Source organism: Nipponia nippon, unplaced genomic scaffold (genome assembly GCF_047370975.1).
Source record: "Nipponia nippon isolate SJK-2023a ecotype South Korea unplaced genomic scaffold, ASM4737097v1 scaffold_2, whole genome shotgun sequence".
Lineage (NCBI taxonomy): Eukaryota > Metazoa > Chordata > Aves > Pelecaniformes > Threskiornithidae > Nipponia > Nipponia nippon.
Window position 1 is genome coordinate 188,475 of NW_028262336.1, and position 16,376 is coordinate 204,850.

Below are 16,376 nucleotides of genomic sequence, written 5' to 3' on the forward strand. Positions count from 1 at the left end.
TCTCCCAAGCACTCCTGGTAGGGGTTCACATAGGATCCCAAAGTGTGCTTCAACACCAGAGCAGTCATTTGGCTCAGAGCCTACCACTGGGTAACACGATAATGCAGACACAATGTGTCTGAGGTAGAATGGGCCACAGCACAGAGGAAGAGGCCAGGGCTGCCTGCAACACAGAGCTCCTGTCAAGGGAGATTGCACAAAGTGACTGCCTACTAGTCTATCAGGCTAGGGACCTTCTATTAATCCATTAGTTTGCATTAATGGTGGAAAAATGGTTTTGGACTTCTCACCTTTCTCTTTTGCTCCTGAGCCTGAAAACTCTCCTACAAGATAGCATTTTTCCCTGCAGCATGGTAAGCTTCATGAATTTGTGTGTCATTCTTGCACAAAGACCATTAAAATGATCTCTGAGCATTCCATTATTAGCACAAAAGCCTGACGGCTAGCCATGAGCACAACAAACAGCTGTTCTGCTTACCATTGGGTGAGGTCTGAAAACCAAAACCACTCCCTAGCCCAGAACCCAGCTTCTTGCCTGCCTACAGAGGCCTCTGACTGTCCCTTAAAGAGGATTTATCTTATTCTGGAACTCCTGTTTAGACCCTCAAGACCGTTGCTAAGCTGTTGAACTACAGAGTTAAACAGATCAAAGGTACCATGTCAGATTGGTCCTTGACCTCACCATGAGGTTTCTAAGCTTCCACATTTGTCTCAAGAACGGTCTCGTATTTATCTGAAGCTGCAGCCTTTTCTTGAAGCTAATTTTTTTCTCTGAGCCAGAGAATACTTAGTCAAGGATGCAAACTGTTGCAGTTACAGACAGAAATCTTTCAGCCACATCCACATTCATCTTGTTGATTGTGAAACCACAAAGCACCTCACTGCAATCAGGCTACATTTGCTACTGTAGAGGAGGTATCCTTTTCCTCATCTGCATTTTGTGCACAGACAAGCTGTCTGCTATGTCCTCCTGTCCAAGCAGCCACAAAATCAACTGTTAGGATGTACAACTGTACCACACATTTTGCATGCACAAATCATATATATATGTATATATGTATTTATTTGGGTGCCCTGGCCAATCTTGCTGCAAAGCACAACAACAAGTTCACCATTTTTTCTTCCTTTTCTACGCTGTTTATTGTTCACTTGATTATACCTTGTCAAAACTGTTACTCCTTTTATGCAGGAAGTGAGCTGCAGTGCGTGGTTCTGTATCAGCAGCATCAGAGTTTCTTTCTTTACTTTGTTGAGGCGTAAAGAGAAACTTAAACATAGCATTTTTATTGATAGATTAATGGCATTTTCAGAAGTAAAGGAAACATGAAAGTTGAAGCCTGCATTAAAGGTAAGATTACAGCCATGCCAGTTGTTTTCCCTGGCCAGCACTTTGGAACCTAATGAACAGATGCAGGTGAGATCTAACTTAGAAGCATGAACATGGCCTTGTGTCATTGGCAAAGACCTTGAGCTGGCCTTTCCTGAATGACACTGTGCCTTCAAAATGCTCCCGAGAACCTTTTTGCACCAATCTAGTGGTCACTAAGTAGGAGAGAAAGCCTGTAGATGAGCCAGCAGGAGACTGTCAAGATGAGAACAAGGAATTTGTAAATGCGTTCCATGAGAGATCACTAGCGCTTTTCCTAACAAGAAATGCAAAGCAGGATCTGCAGGGCAATGGTGCATCTCACCCAGCAACACAACAAAAAGAACCTCCCGGGTAAGCAGCTTGCAGCTCCTCCTGGTAACTGAACGCACCCTGTCACTGCAAGGAGACTCCAATGTTGCTGACACAGAGCTCTGCACTGCAGCTCACTTGAATAAAAATGCCTCGCTCACTAATGCTCAGATTGAGCTGCATCTGCTTTACAACTCAGCATCGCCTTCCTTTTGCACACCTCGTGATTTTTTTTGAAAAGGTGCCTCTCCTAACTAACTACTGGCTCTGGATGTGGAATCCTGCTGCCCTCTGCTGCCCGTTGTTTTTTTTTTTTTTTGATATATCTGCAAAAAAGACAATGTTGTTTAACACTAGCTGAAGGGGCTTTAGATCATGTGGCAGAGGCACATAACTTTGAATAGATTTCTAGTCCTAGATCCCTTGTTTTTTAAAGTGCTTCGTCTAGGGTTCTCCACATCTCCCTGTATGCATTTGTACACCAGTTAGTTAGCACGAAAGGCCAAATCCTTACAGTATCATGTTGTTACACTTGTTTTCACCTGAAGACAAATTCTCAAAATGACATTTGAGATTATTCTTTTCTATGATTCTGACTGGCTGATCAAAACTAAACACATATTAATCAAGAAAAAGCTGCTAAAAGCGAGGGGGTTTTGTTGCTGTGGTGACACCTATGCAAGACCACCCTGACTTAGTCTCAAGTCACCATGGACAGCCCAAATGAAATTATCAGGGTGACATTTCTCTACAGAAACTTCATTCACTGAATTTAGTTCATTAGTTTGCAGACGACACCAAGCTGGGTGGAAGTGTCGATCTGGTGGAGGGCAGGAAGGCCCTGCAGAGGGCCCTGGCCAGGCTGGGTCGTTGGGCCAGGGCCAACTGTATGAGGTTCAACAAGGCTCAGTGCCAGGTCCTGCCCTTCGGTCACAACAACCCCAGGCAACGCTACAGGCTTGGGGAGTGTCGTGGTTTAACCCCAGGTAGCAACTAAGCACCACACAGCCGCTTGCTCACTCCCCCCTTGGCGGGATGGGGGAGAGAATCAGAAGGGTAAAAGGGAGAAAACTCGTGGGTTGAGATAAGAACAGTTTAATAACTGAAGTAAAATGAATTAGAACAGTTAAATAGGGAAAGGAAAAACCGTGCACGCAAGCAAAGCAAACCAAGGAATTCATTCGCTACTTCCCATCGGCAGGCAGGTGTTCAGCCATTCCCAGGAAGGCAGGGCTCCATCACGCATAACGGTTACTTGGGAAGACAAACGCCATCATACCCAATGTCCCCCCCTTCCTCCTTCTTCCCCCAGCTTATATACTGAGCATGACGTCATATGGTATGGAATAGCCCTTGGGCCAGGCTGTGCTCCCTCCCAGCTTCTTGTGCACCCGCAGAGCAGGGGAAGCTGAAAAGTCCTTGACCAGTGTGAGCGCCACTTAGCACCTACTTAGCAACAGCTTAGCACTACTTAGCAAGAACCAGCATCAGTGTATCATCGACATTGTTCTCATCCTAAACCCAAAACACCCCCATACCGGCTACCAAGAAGAAAATTAACTCTATCCCAGCTGAAACCAGGACAGGGAGGAGTGGCTGGAGAGCTGCTTGGCGGAAAAGGACCTGGGGGTGTTGGTTGACAGCCGCCTGAACATGAGCCAGCAGTGTGCTCAGGTGGCCAAGAGGGCCAATGGCATCCTGGCCTGGATCAAGAATAGTGTGGCCAGCAGGACCAGGGAGGTGAGAGTGCCCCTGTACTCGGCACTGGTGAGGCCGCACCTCGAGTCCTGTGTTCAGTTTTGGGCCCCTCACTACAAGAAGGACATGGAGGTGCTGGAGCGTGTCCAGAGAAGGGCAATGAAGCTGGTGAAGGGTCTGGAGCACAAGTCTTTTGAGGAGCGGCTGAGGGAGCTGGGGGTGTTTAGCCTGGAGAAGAGGAGGCTGAGGGGAGACTTTATTGCTCTCTCCAACTACCTGAAAGGAGGTTGTAGCGAGGTGGGGGTCGGTCTCTTCTCCCTAGTAATGAGTGATAGGACGAGAGGAAATGGCCTCAAGCTGCACCAGGGGAAGTTTAGACTGGATATTAGGAAAAACTTCTTCACCAAAAGGGTAGTCAAGCATTGGAACAGGCTGCCCAGGGAAGTGGTTGAGTCTCCATCCCTGGAGGTATTTAAAAGACGAGTAGACATGGTGCTCGAGGACATGGTTTAGTGGTGGACTTGGCAGTGCTGGGTTAACGGTGGGACTCGATGATCTTAAGGGTCTTTTCCAACCTTAACGATTCTATGATTCTATGATTCTATGAAGAAAAACTGGCTGTTGTGTTTTAATGTTCTAAGGTTATTTCTGTTTCACCAGTTGCAACCATAATGTTCCAGTGTGTAAAACCCACAGAGATGACTTAGGAAATGAATTGCACTTACCAACAAAAATGTAATTATTATATCAGAATTTACCACCAATGCTAGCTTTAAGAAATATATGACAATAACTTTAAAAACCTAGTGGTAAGGACATGAATGTTGCGTTTTTCAGGGACTAATAAGAGCAAGGGAAGAAGGCTATTTCTTCCCACAAGAGAAGAAATGTAAGACCATAAGACAGGCAGAAGCAGCATCCTCAATGACAAGGCCACAGTCCCACAGTACCCAAGCAGGGCTGGTGACAATGAGACGTTCCATCAGCCGATCATAAGATAAATACAAAGTGACAATTCAAGTCCATGTTCCAGCCATGAACCAAATCAACAAGCCAGAAACAGCAAAGGTAAGACTAGGCACTACCTACAACATAGCTTAGACAGGGAATGTGTGCCTAGGCTTGAGCTTAAATAAAGCTCCTGGGGCAAGGGACAGAGACTGCATTGTTGGAGGATGCAGGTGAGGTTGTTCAGGGCAATTAAGGCTTATTGGTACACCCAGGACCCTGACTGTCTTGGCTGAAAGAGTACAACTTCAACAAGCATCATAGTGGGAATCATAGACTCATAGAAAAAAAGACTTCTTTAAAAACTAACTTAATTTTCCACAGTGTAGCATCACACTGTGTCACTAGGGTAATGCTGACTTTAAACAAAGAGCACCCATTGCTTCAAGATACTTTCTGCAGCACAGAGAAGCCCAGCAGGGTAGTAGTTAATGATTAATCATAGTCATTTAGAATTCATGATTATCCCTGCAATGCTAGCGTAGGTAGGTAGTTTCAAAATCCTTTCTCTACTGAGTTCAGTTGATCGAAGGAAATAAACCTACCCTAAACTGTGCAGTGCTAATAAGTACCCTTAAACAGAGAAGGTTAGTACGTTTCCAAGCTTCTTTTTCCCCATGGAATTTCTAAAATTTTTATACACAATGCTTTTATACCTCTCCTTCTAGTAAATGGTACTCATGTGAAGCATCAGCTGGAGGTCAGTGGAGGCTGATATCCCTACCTGCAGGTTTTGGTGTGCTTTGGCAGGCTTGGCTGTTAGCATGCTGTTCTGTTAGCTAACAATACCACTTCTGTCCACCGGGTGGCACTGTTCAATCACAGAAATGCAAAGTGGAGTCCTCGGGCCCAAACACGTGGTTTTTGAAAGAGGCACTCCTAAATTGTATGCTTTTTGTGATTTTACACGCACCGTGAACTAGATTTACATGCACTCTTGAAAGAACTAAAGAAATGCTGGACTGTCCACATATTATCTTTAGTCTCTGAACCCTTGTATGCCGATTTCAGCTCAAGGAAAATTTTATTACTCGTTCTCAAACACCTCCCCTGGCTCTCTGTTCTCTTCAGATCCAGTTCAAAAGTGCACTCCCTTCTCCCAAGTTCTTCCTCAATTCTTTTTCCTATCTTTTTCACAGATCTTAGTCCTCTCTTTCACATCCTGGACTCATACATACAAATTGGAGGACAAGATGCGGGAGAGCAGCCCTGTGGAAAGAGATCTGGTGGTTTGGGTTGATGGCAAGTTGAATATGAGTCAACAGTGTGCCCTGGCAGCCAAAAGGGCCAACTGTGTCCTGGGGTGCATCAAGCACAGCACAGTGAGCCGGTTGAGGGAGATGATTGTCCCAGTCTACGCTTGAGTCCACCCCACCTCGAGTACTGTCTGCAGTTTTGGGCACCTTAATACAAGAAGGACATCAAACTATTAGAGTGTGTCCAGAGGATGGCAACCAAGATGGTGAAAGGTCTCGAGAGCAAGAGGTCACTTGGTTTGTTCAGCTTGGAGAAGAGAAGGCTGAGGGGTGACCTCACCACAGTCTACAGCTTCCTCAAGGGGGGCAGCGGAGGGGGCGGTGCTGATCTCCTATCTCTGGGGACCAGCGACAGGACAGGAGGAAATGGAATGAAGCTGCATCAGGGAAAGCTCAGATTGGACATTAGGAAAAGGTTCTTCACTGAGAGTGTGCACAGTCACTGGAACAGGCTCCCCAGGGAAGTGGTCACGGCACCAAGCCTATCAGAGTTCAAGAAGCATCTGGACAACGTTCTTAGTCATATAGGTAGTCCTGCGAGGAGCACAGAGTTGGACTCGATGATCCTTATGGGTCCCTTCCAACTCAAGATAGTCTATGATTCTACGATTCCATGATAAGCAAGAGAGCTGAGGTGATTACAATAGATCATTCCCCAACATGACAAACAGAAGCAGTGGTTCATTGCTACTGTTACCTTCAAGGTGCTTACCCACCTTCTGCAGGAGTGCTGCCTATTACATAGGAGTTTTATGCTTTTCATGTTACACTGTGGTTAAACCTGGGTGACTTCCCACCCCACACCTCCAGTGTTTAGCAGATTTACTGAACAATGGCATTTCAACTACTTATGGAGGCCTTTTCAAGTTTAGCTTTAGTTTCCTGCACAGTTTCTGAAGGATTTTCTTTCTTTTTTCAGCTTTATGCTTGGTGGGAAGAGAACAGTTTCAGTCACAGGCTGCAAGAGCAAGGGGTGGTGAAAACCCATCCCTATTATGGGATACTCAGTATTAAAGGCCTCATACTCTGGGGACTGGCGTATGTCCACTTAAAACACACATCAGTTAGGTTGCTGCTAAAAGGGGTGGCCTTGCCTGTCCCTCCCCAACCTGCGCATCCTCTACCTTCCCATCCATCTTCCAGCTGTAGCATTTAAACAGCTCCGTAAAGTCTCCTACACGTACTCCAAAATTTTACGTACATTTTTTGCTGAATTAGTTTTCAGCCAGATCAGTTCCTTGATCCAGGTCACTGCACAAATCTTTGCTGCCAGCACAGGGAAGGTGATGAGGACATGCAGCTCCGGGCAGAGAAAAGAGAGAGTAAGGTTGTCTGTCTCAGTAGAGGTTTGTATTCTTGTGGGGTTGAAATGTCTGTGGGACCACAGCCCTAGAAGCAGTTCCCATTTACAGTGATTTTAAACTATTTTCTACGAATATGTTATCACCACCTGAGTATGCCAGTCTGGGCATGAGTGATGGAATGAGTGAAGAGAGAAATTCCTATGTCCTGTTGAGATGTTTCCATGCCTTACAAGTAATTAAGCATTCCCTGGGGAAGAAACTGGCACCCAGGCTACAGACTGCGACCCAGGAACTACCAGGCTATAGACTTGTTCTTGTTCTGCTTCTTCTGCCGACAGCTTTATGTATCTAGCCATTCATTTCCTTCTCTGAAGAGCTCATGAAATAAATAAGTTAAATGGAGTGTTTCACACTAAACAAAATTAAATGTTTTAACACTTCCCACATTCTTTTTCTCTCAGAAAGAAGAGAAACGATTTTATTCCAATCCAAACTAAATTTGTAGTTCTCCTTTCCTACTCATTTTTCAGCCAAGAGCTAAACTGAAACTGCAGTCATTTGTATAACCCCCTACCGTAACCTCGAGCAGGCTCAGAGACTCTGTACTTTGACATAGGGCGGTGCAAGCTGCCCAGTTTGGGAGCCAAAAAGAAACAGTCCCTTGGTACCTTACATTCTCTTACAGAACCTCAGCTCCATTCCCTTTCAGCTTCTTGAGAGTGTTTAACCTTCATTGTTCTGCCTTTCAGCTCCAGTAACTTACTGTCCTTATTTTTCTACTGGGCTTCCAAGAACAAGTTGTATGTTATGGGATCTTTTTTAGCAGGGCAATTTTGCTTAAATCCCAGGGCACTTAGGAAATGTAACTTCCGCTTCCATCTACATAACTGTTGGTCTGTTTGCTCCACTTGAGCATAAGCATGCAACAGAAAACAGAGCTTTTTGCAATCTTATGCAGCTTTCTGGAGTCATTCTTCAGCTGAGCAACAGTCACCCGAATCTAGCACAGATCTGCTCTAAGTATGGAATACTTCCAAACACTCTTATTGAAGCAACAAAACACTGGGATAATTGCAGTTTATTTGAGCCCCTCTTCCTTCCAAGTCAAACAGTCAATACAGAAAAAAGTACAGTGGTACTTTGTCTCTTTGTCTTACTATTCCAACAAGAGTTTGCAGTTCCTGTTGTTCACAAAGTAGAAATCTCATGCTTGGTCAAGAATCAGGAACACAGCACACCTCCAAAGGAAATAAGTCAAGCTTGGGACATGGATCAACATGGATCAGCAGATAGAAAAGGCTAGTCTCAAGTGCTTGATAGAATACAGAGAAGACTTTAAGAGGTACATATACCTTTATAAGAGATATACCTATACATTCATACTTTCTAGAGAGTTCATAGGACTTCAGCAACAATATGCACAAGATCAATATACATCTCTCTCACATGGCTGCACATTTCTGTTCCTAAGCAATGGCTGTGGGGCTCATGAATTTTATTTTTTCCCTCTTTTGCAGCTTCAGAAACCCTGTAGTGTCTCATCCCAGTAAGCTTCAAATTAATTTACTAGGTCTGGGCATTCAGGTAAAAAGCTAGTAGCCAGTATTGAACTTACCCAGCTGGACTGCAGGTCTACACAGAATTGACTAAATATACCCAAAGTGCCCAGTTCCAGCATGGAGCTAGGCTTATTGTAAAACCAGTCATGGATTCCCAGGCAGCTACTTCTCCTTTCAGTCGTTCCCCAAATCCTGGTCTACAGCATAAATGGCTGGTTTTCCTTCTGGGTGTTAGCATTATGAATAGCAGCACGCAGTCTGTGTGATGAGTGTGTCAAAATGCTTGGATCGTATAGGCAGACTGCTAGAAAATGGATAGATACAGAGACATTTAGATTGTAGCTCCAGTGAACTGGCACCAGTCTAGCTGTTTCTTCACCTTTGAGTCTGTCACGACAATTTGCAACTGGCCCATGCCAACTGAGGAGAGAGGTTAGGATGCAAAGTATAGAATTACAAGGGTAAATATTTATTCATGTGTATGAGGTGCCGCAGCCAAATTGGGGCAACTCGAATGTGGTTTTACACATGGTTCTTACGCCCTTCAAATGTTCAGGTACTACACGATTTGACTAATCACTAACACCCACACTACTGATTACTAATCATAGTAAACCTCTGCAAAGCAACTATATTTTTGCAGCGTTCTTGCTGCTTGTGTATTGATCTAGGCATCCCTGGAGGCAGTCTTGCTAGAGTTACTTATCTGCAACACCAGATAATGCTGGGAAGGTTTCAAAGACGTGTGCTAGGATGCTGGAGTTATCTTGGTTATCCAGGGGTATCCTTTATCCTTCATGGACAGCTCTAAGCTTCCAAGAAGCCAAGTCCTTATTTCCAGGACTGGGCTGTCCTTTAGTTTCTTTTACTTAAGCAGGAACAATACTAACGTCTTCAGTAAAATTTCACTACCTCACAACAATACAGCGTATAATGTGAACTAATATATATATATAAACAAAGTTAATACACTGTCATACTATAAAGACTGGTTATATAATAGTTAAGGAAGGGAATTTTCATAACAACGGATACACATACTTAATAACAATAGTAATTAAAAATACAGGTGGGTGCATATTCAGCTAATGTAGATGGAGTTTTTTCCCTCTCTGGTTTAAATTTGTTTCCATTGGAGCTCAGGAAACAATCCTCTAAGCAGAAGTGAGCGATGGCAGAGAAGGAACAAAGCAGAGAATAAGTCTGCTCTGTAAGCAGAAACACACTGCTTATTTCAAGGGAGAACTGAAACCCATAAGAAGCCTCCTTGCTTGTAGAAAATCTCATTATTTGTGATAAAGATTAAAAAATAAACAAAAAAAAGAATGCATGACTGTATAGTAACAGCTACCAAGAGCCAGTGTAGAGACTGTGAAGCTGCAGGGCTGGGTATTTCACGCTCCATCTTGGGCTGCCCCTCAGTCCTTTTGCACTTCTGAGCTTCCCTGAATTCTCTTCAGTTATCTCTTACTAATTTTCTGTAAGCTTCTCCTCTTTCTATGCTGGGCTTTCTTAGGGAGAAAATACCTTTGTACTTCACCAAACACATCAAGAAACAAAACAAGGCCATAATATATGGTTTCCAGAAAGGTATTATAAGGTTTTAATTTACTGCTCTGTATGATTATTTTTCAGAAATCTGGGAAGGAAAATGTGCTGTTTCAGACTTCTGAAGTGATAAATCTGCCCTTGAAAAAAATCTTGAAGATTTTATGCACTGAAAATAGTTCTGCTTCAAAGCTGCTTGTCAAACATGTCCTCTCATGTATAAATAGTACCCTTCTTACTCTTTCCTCTGCCTGCTATTCTATTTGCTATCCCCAGCTCCTCCCTTTCTTCTTTGCTTCCCTTTCTTTCCTTGTCTGTCTTTTATAGTTGCTCTGTGTGTATCTTGCTTTCTCTACCTCTGTCTCCCACCTCTCTTACTCTTACCCTCCTTTTTCTATCTTTTTCCTTTGAAACTCTATTCCCCTTGTCTTAGCCTCACCCCTCCCTTTTATCCTCCTCAGCTATTCTCTCATGGGTGGTTTTCTTCTCTTTGGTTTGTGTGGTCTGCCCTGCACATTCCAGCTCTTTTCTCTTCAAGACCTAACATGTTCCACACAGTGAGGAGATTATTTATGAAATGGATTATGCTTTGCTATTCTGACCATTGTTTTAATAACTGCACCTTCTTCTTTTGCTTTAAATATTATGAGATCTCTTTGTGTGCCTGGATATTTGCAGCTCGCTATCGTGTGGAATTCTGTGTCTATAAAATGAATTTCTGTATAAGTTGGAGCACATGATTGTCTATATCAGTGGTCTCCAAACTTTTTTGATCGTGTACCCCTATCGGTAAAAATCTTTAGCATATACCCCCAATGTAAGTATATTTACTTATTCACAAATTACATAAATGTACTACTGAAATTCTAATATTTTCTCCCTGCACCCCAATGGGTCATTTCACACACCCCTTGGGGCACGTGCACCCCACTTTGGAGACCACTGATCTATATTATGCAGCCAGACTGTTGCATAAGGCATGCTGGTTTTATCACATTTAAGATTGACCTGAGAACCTGATCCATGGTAGTTTGGGATGGAGAGCTTTTGTTTCTCTGTTTCTGTCACGCCTGGGCTGTGATCGGTTACATTTTGAGAGGGGTGAGTTTTTCTGGTACGATGTGACAGTCTGCCCAGTAGAGGAAGGTTTCAGAAACTGGAAAAATTTTTGAAGATATAAATGCATGCATTGCAAAATGCTGCAGCATTGAAGAAAGAACATTTAAACACAGCCTGAAAATTAATCCCTTAGTAAAGGATTGACTGTCGTTTTGCCTTCCACCAAGTGAGATTTTAAACAGGGTTTGGATGTTGCATGTGCATGCATGCGCCCCTGTCGCACAGGAACTTTTTCCCAAACTTCCCCATTCAGAGTAACAGCTCGCTCATGCTTGGCTTTCATTCCACAAGGAGGAGGAGGAGGGTTGGGGGGGGGGGGGAATATTCCATTACCGTAAAGGGGAGAAAGTGTTTCTGCAGCTATTGAACAAAGCAGCTAGTTAACCTCTTTCCCCACCCCGGTGCAATGGTACAGTCCCTCCGCTCCTTTCTAGGGGCCAGATGCTCCTCGTAGTACTAAAATGAGGAAGAAAGGAAGACATATGTGCAAAAATTTACTACCGAACCGAGTAAGGACCAGATTCCAAGAGGAGCTGAGTACCTGCAATTTCTCCTAAAGTCAATTTCTTTTAGAATCAGGCCGGGGGGAAAGGGGGGGAGTTGGAAGGAAAGAGGTCTTGTTGTAACTGGTGTCTAGAAACCCCCACAGAGAGGATTAAGAAAGAAACTATGCTGTCTGGGAAGATGTAGGTATTTGTGTTATTCTGCATATATACAGAACTGCTAGAAAAGGCTGTGCTGCATGGAAACTAGCCCTAGCTTTTTGAACTCTGAGATGTGGCACTATCTGCTGGTAGTACTGCTTTTAAGCAGAAGTTTATACATTTTATCATGCAGTGGGGTCTCTAATGTGTATTTTTGCTTTTGTATGTGTACCAGTGTTTTACCCTGAAGGGAATCATGGTCACTTTATATTGTATGTACTGCGAAGCTCATACTTCAAACCGAAGGAAGTTACTTTGGCAGCAGAAGCCCCAAATTCTGCACTGTGTTATCACAGAAGCATTTGTGAATTGTAAGCCACTGAGTTTTGATATATTTTCCATTTGGTGCTAATGGGCACACTCTGCTTGCACTGTAGCTCACAGCACCCTCATTTTGTGCCACTTGTCCATGTAACTCACTGAGCGGTAGGTACAATCAGGGGGTTATGCAGCATGCCTCATCCTCTAGCATTTCTCCGTGTTCAGTCCAGTGACATTTCCAGACTGAGTAGGTAGACACTTGTTCTTGCAGGAGACAGGAGTGGCCCAGAAAGAGGCTTCCAGTCCTTTGTTTCTACATTGGAAGCTGAGGCTCTCCTTTGGGAGCATTGAGGAACCCCAGTTGATTCATCCACACCATTGCTGGTTGAGTTGAGGTTTGTTAGTACCTAGAATCAAGGAAGCACCCAGCCGCTGTGGCATTTGATCTTGAGCATTTGGGAGCGGAGTGCAAGTAAGCACATCCGTGCCAACTCTAAGCCACAGAACAACAGCAGATGCCGTACAGCAACATGGATTTCAACAACGTCAAGAGAGGCTGACCAAGGATCAGCATGCCGTCACTCCTGTACTGCCACACGGTGCCTTCTGGCAGGAACCTTGCAGGGGCACGCACACCTGCAGGCACAGTCGGGCATCCCCACAGAAAGCCCGCCTGCAGCAAGAGAGCGGGGCGGACAAGGCGCAGGCCAGGCCCGCAGCTCTGACGCCGTGGCGAGGGAAGACCCGCTCGGAGAATCCCCCGCTGGGTGGGGGGAAGCGGGAAGGAGCCTGAGCAGCAAAGGCTGCCATCGAGGACCGAACCCGGTGCCGCCCAGCGGCCCGCCCAGCGGAGCGGCTGTGAGAGGGGGGCGGCTCCGCGCCCCGCTCCCCATCCCTGGGAGCCCGGGCTGCGGCGGCCGGCAGAGGGGAGTCCGCGGCGGCCGGGGAGGAGGGGGCCGGCGGGGGGGGGGGGGAGGCAGGATGGTGGCCGCCGCGGAAGCGACAGGAGCGGCTGCCGCCGCCTCGAAGCCTGGGATCCGGCAGCGCCCCCAGCCCCATTTGCCGTGGCGTGCTGCTGCGCTAGGCTGGGCCTCTGCAAAGGAAAGCAGGTCGGGGCGGGGGGGGGGGGGGGGGGGGAGGAGGGGGGGCACGGCGAGGAGGAGAGGGAGGGGAGAGAGAAAGCGAGCGAGAGAGGAGCCCGGAGAAAGGGACAAGGCAGCTCCTAGGAAGCGGGAGGAAGAGAGACTCCTGTAGGAGAGGGATCCCGGGCGGGGAGAGGAGAGAAAAAAAGCGTTCCCAGAGAAGGGCCAGGAGAGGAGCGCCAGGATCGGGACTGCTCGCAGGCGTCCGGCGTGTGGAAGGCATCTGTCGAGCGCCAAGGGCTGTGCCCGGGGCCGGGGGACAAAGCGGAGCGGGTGCAGAGCGAGAGGGACCTGGCGCTGGCCCATCGAGATGGTGTAACTTCCACGGTGAACATGGTCTTTGTCCAACTTTTCTGACGCCGGGAGGCCGGTCGGCACGGCGCTAGCGGGAAGGGCTGCTGCGAAAACTGCTCGAGTGATGCTGGGAAGTGAAGGGGGTGTTGCTGGAGACCTGCAAAAGGTATTGTGGCGCGGGAGCGGGCCGGCGGGGAAGGGCGCTGTGAGCCGGAGAGACCTGAGGGAGAGCCATGGTCGAGGACATCCTCGGGTCTCTGCCGTCGGGGGGCGGGGGGAGCACAGAACAAGCGAGTACTGCTTCTGAGGGGGGTTAAAACTCCTAAAGTTGTGGGTTTTTTTCTCCTTTCCTGGTGTCTGCTGTTTAAAGGCTGCGTTACTTGGACTCGGAGTGCCTAGAAGGAGCCTCCCCAGGCGCACCTCTCCTGTCAGATGCCGTGTGTGGCCAAGGGGAGAAAAGCTGTATGAAAGCGGGTCACGGTTTCTCTGCTCACAGAAATTACTGTCAAAACCAGATATCTTCCACACATGCATGGTGTGTTTGGTCTGCTCCTGTGTGTGTTGGTTTTGTCTCTCTAGCTCCTTGAAGAGCCGTAGTTAAATGCTGCCCTTGAAGTCTCTGAAGCAAGAAGGCAGGGGTAGATGTATGCTGGTATAGGTTCCTGATGCTCGAGGGAAGATACAAGGAAGGCTTTGGGGCCTTCTCTGTGGGTAGGGTTGTTTAATGCTCTTGTGGAGGACAGATGGCTGTATGAGTACTTGGGGCAGAGGAAAGCCACGTTAACCTATTTTTCAAGATGATGCAAGTTACTACTACTCATGCTAAATAAATCTGTGAATGTGGGAGGGCCTCTTGCGATGGGTGATTTTAAATTTGTCTTTCATGGATCCACGGAGATGATTTCACTTACTCTGAAGTTTCTCTTGCTGTTACCACACTCATGGGGTTGGGAAGAAGAATGAATATCACCTGCCTCCCCCACAAGTCCTAGAAATAAGAGAGTAAAAGACGGGGAAGCAAATCTCCCAAGGGGCATCCTTCATTAGCAGTGATATCAAGTCATGCAGATTGATGAGGAAGGAGAGTGAGAGGGCAAATGGAAACAACAAAGTCAAGAGAGTGGGAAGAGTAGCTGCCACCAGACACGTCTGTTGCAGAGACCGATCTGCAGCCTCAGCTGGGATGAACAAGGGAGGCTGCCTTCTTCCTTTTTATGTAGGTTCTAATCAGAAACATGGAAACTGGACGTGGGTGCACCTCTTGTTTAGTCACAGCTGAACCACCTGCCCCAAACCACTAATACAAGATTTAGTGACTATTTTTAGGTCTTTCTTCATTCCCAGTTTGAAATAATGCCAATGCTGAGGTTTCTTTGGGAGCAGGAAAGGAAGAGATAATCCACAATCTAATCATCCTTTTTCTTTGATGTTACCCAATCTCTGTGCTGAAAAAAAAAAATATCTATTTTTCTTTAGAAGTTCATTCCCTAAATTCGACAACTTGCACCACTTCAGTTTATTTTGCTAGTGTTTTGGCAAGCCTCAGATAACTGCACGTAATTGCATCGTTTTCTTTACTGCCTTTTGCATGTACGTCCTCTTAGCCAAATGACACGTGCAGTTTTTAATTCCTTGACATGTATGTGTGCCCCTCTAGCCAGTAAACGTTTTTTCTTGTCTTCTGAGTTTTCTCCTATTTGACTTTCTTGTGCTTCCACGGAGGTGCACAGAATTGTTTGTCTGGCCATGTGTTTTGGTACTTGGAAATATCATTACTTTGGGGCATTGGAGCTTGTATGAAGCAGGATTGTATCCTCTCTCATTTAATCACCAACACCCTGCAGAAAGGCATGTTTTCCTGCTTTGTTCTGAGGTTCTCAGCTCTTCCAAGCTGTTATCTGTGGCAAGAACAGCTTGGGTTATAGAGGCTGTTTTTAGAGGGGGTTGGGGGAGAGATGTCTCCTCTCTTTTTCTTTTGCCCAGGGCTGCTACTCACTTCACCTTCTGTATTTGACTTGCAGGCTGACCAATGACACAGTGTAAATGCTTTTTGGGGGAAAGGCAGCTGGTGGCTCCAAGGAGACAGCTGCTTATTGTCCAGCATGCTCCCATAGGCTGTCAGCAGATGTGTCTGACAAGAGAGCTGATCCCTGAATCCGTTGAGAATTGTCTTCTTTATGCCTATACAAATTCACTGTGTACATTCTTCTTTGTGCCTAGGTGCAGATGTCTTCCCCTTCTTCCCTTTGATACTGCATTTGCGATATGCAGAGAATCATGTAAGAGATCCCTATAGCTTCTCACCCCTTACCTTGTGTGCCTCCATTAAGACAGAGTTGCTTTGTGGTCAACTCTCCTTCCCTGGATACGTGCACTGGTATGAGATTTATGCATGCTTTTCCTCTGGCTTCAGGAATGCTTCCTTCTATAGGTCTGCCCCCCCCTTAAACCTGCTTTTCCTTGTTATCCATGCATTATCCCTCAGCAGCCCCTGTGCGGAAAGTTCTCCTGAAGTCCCTACAGATGAGTGCAAAGTACTTTTAGAGCACATTTAAGGCTGCACAGTTTATTTTTATTTCTCATTTCTGTGGCCGTATTGCATATGTTTACTGCACACGCAAACAATAGAAGATGGAAAACGTAGAAACTGGTATGTGTGGTCAAGCTAGATCTTTATAAAGTGGTTTAGCCACCAAAAAAGGATGGCAATATCACCCAAAAAGGGTGCTATTGTGAAGAAGTGTTTGCTAAGAATATTCCAGATCAGCTGTTCTCAGTCACAAACATATAATGATTTTTTTCAAA

General features: G+C 45.8%; 1 protein-coding gene across 3 annotated transcripts in view; it reads left to right on the forward strand.

Moving 5' to 3' along the window:
- The first annotated feature begins 11,656 nt into the window (after window positions 1–11,656).
- LOC104018647 (ephrin type-B receptor 5) overlaps window positions 11,657–16,376 on the forward strand; it is a 79,432-nt gene continuing 74,712 nt past the window's right edge. For 2 of the 3 annotated variants that reach the window (XM_087756984.1, XM_009471805.2), the window contains exon 1: window positions 13,312–13,737. The gene's annotated coding sequence lies outside the window, so the exon portion shown is untranslated. Of the gene's footprint in view, window positions 11,680–13,311; window positions 13,738–16,376 lie in introns of those variants that run through there. The other variant, XM_087756983.1, reaches the window with a different exon arrangement.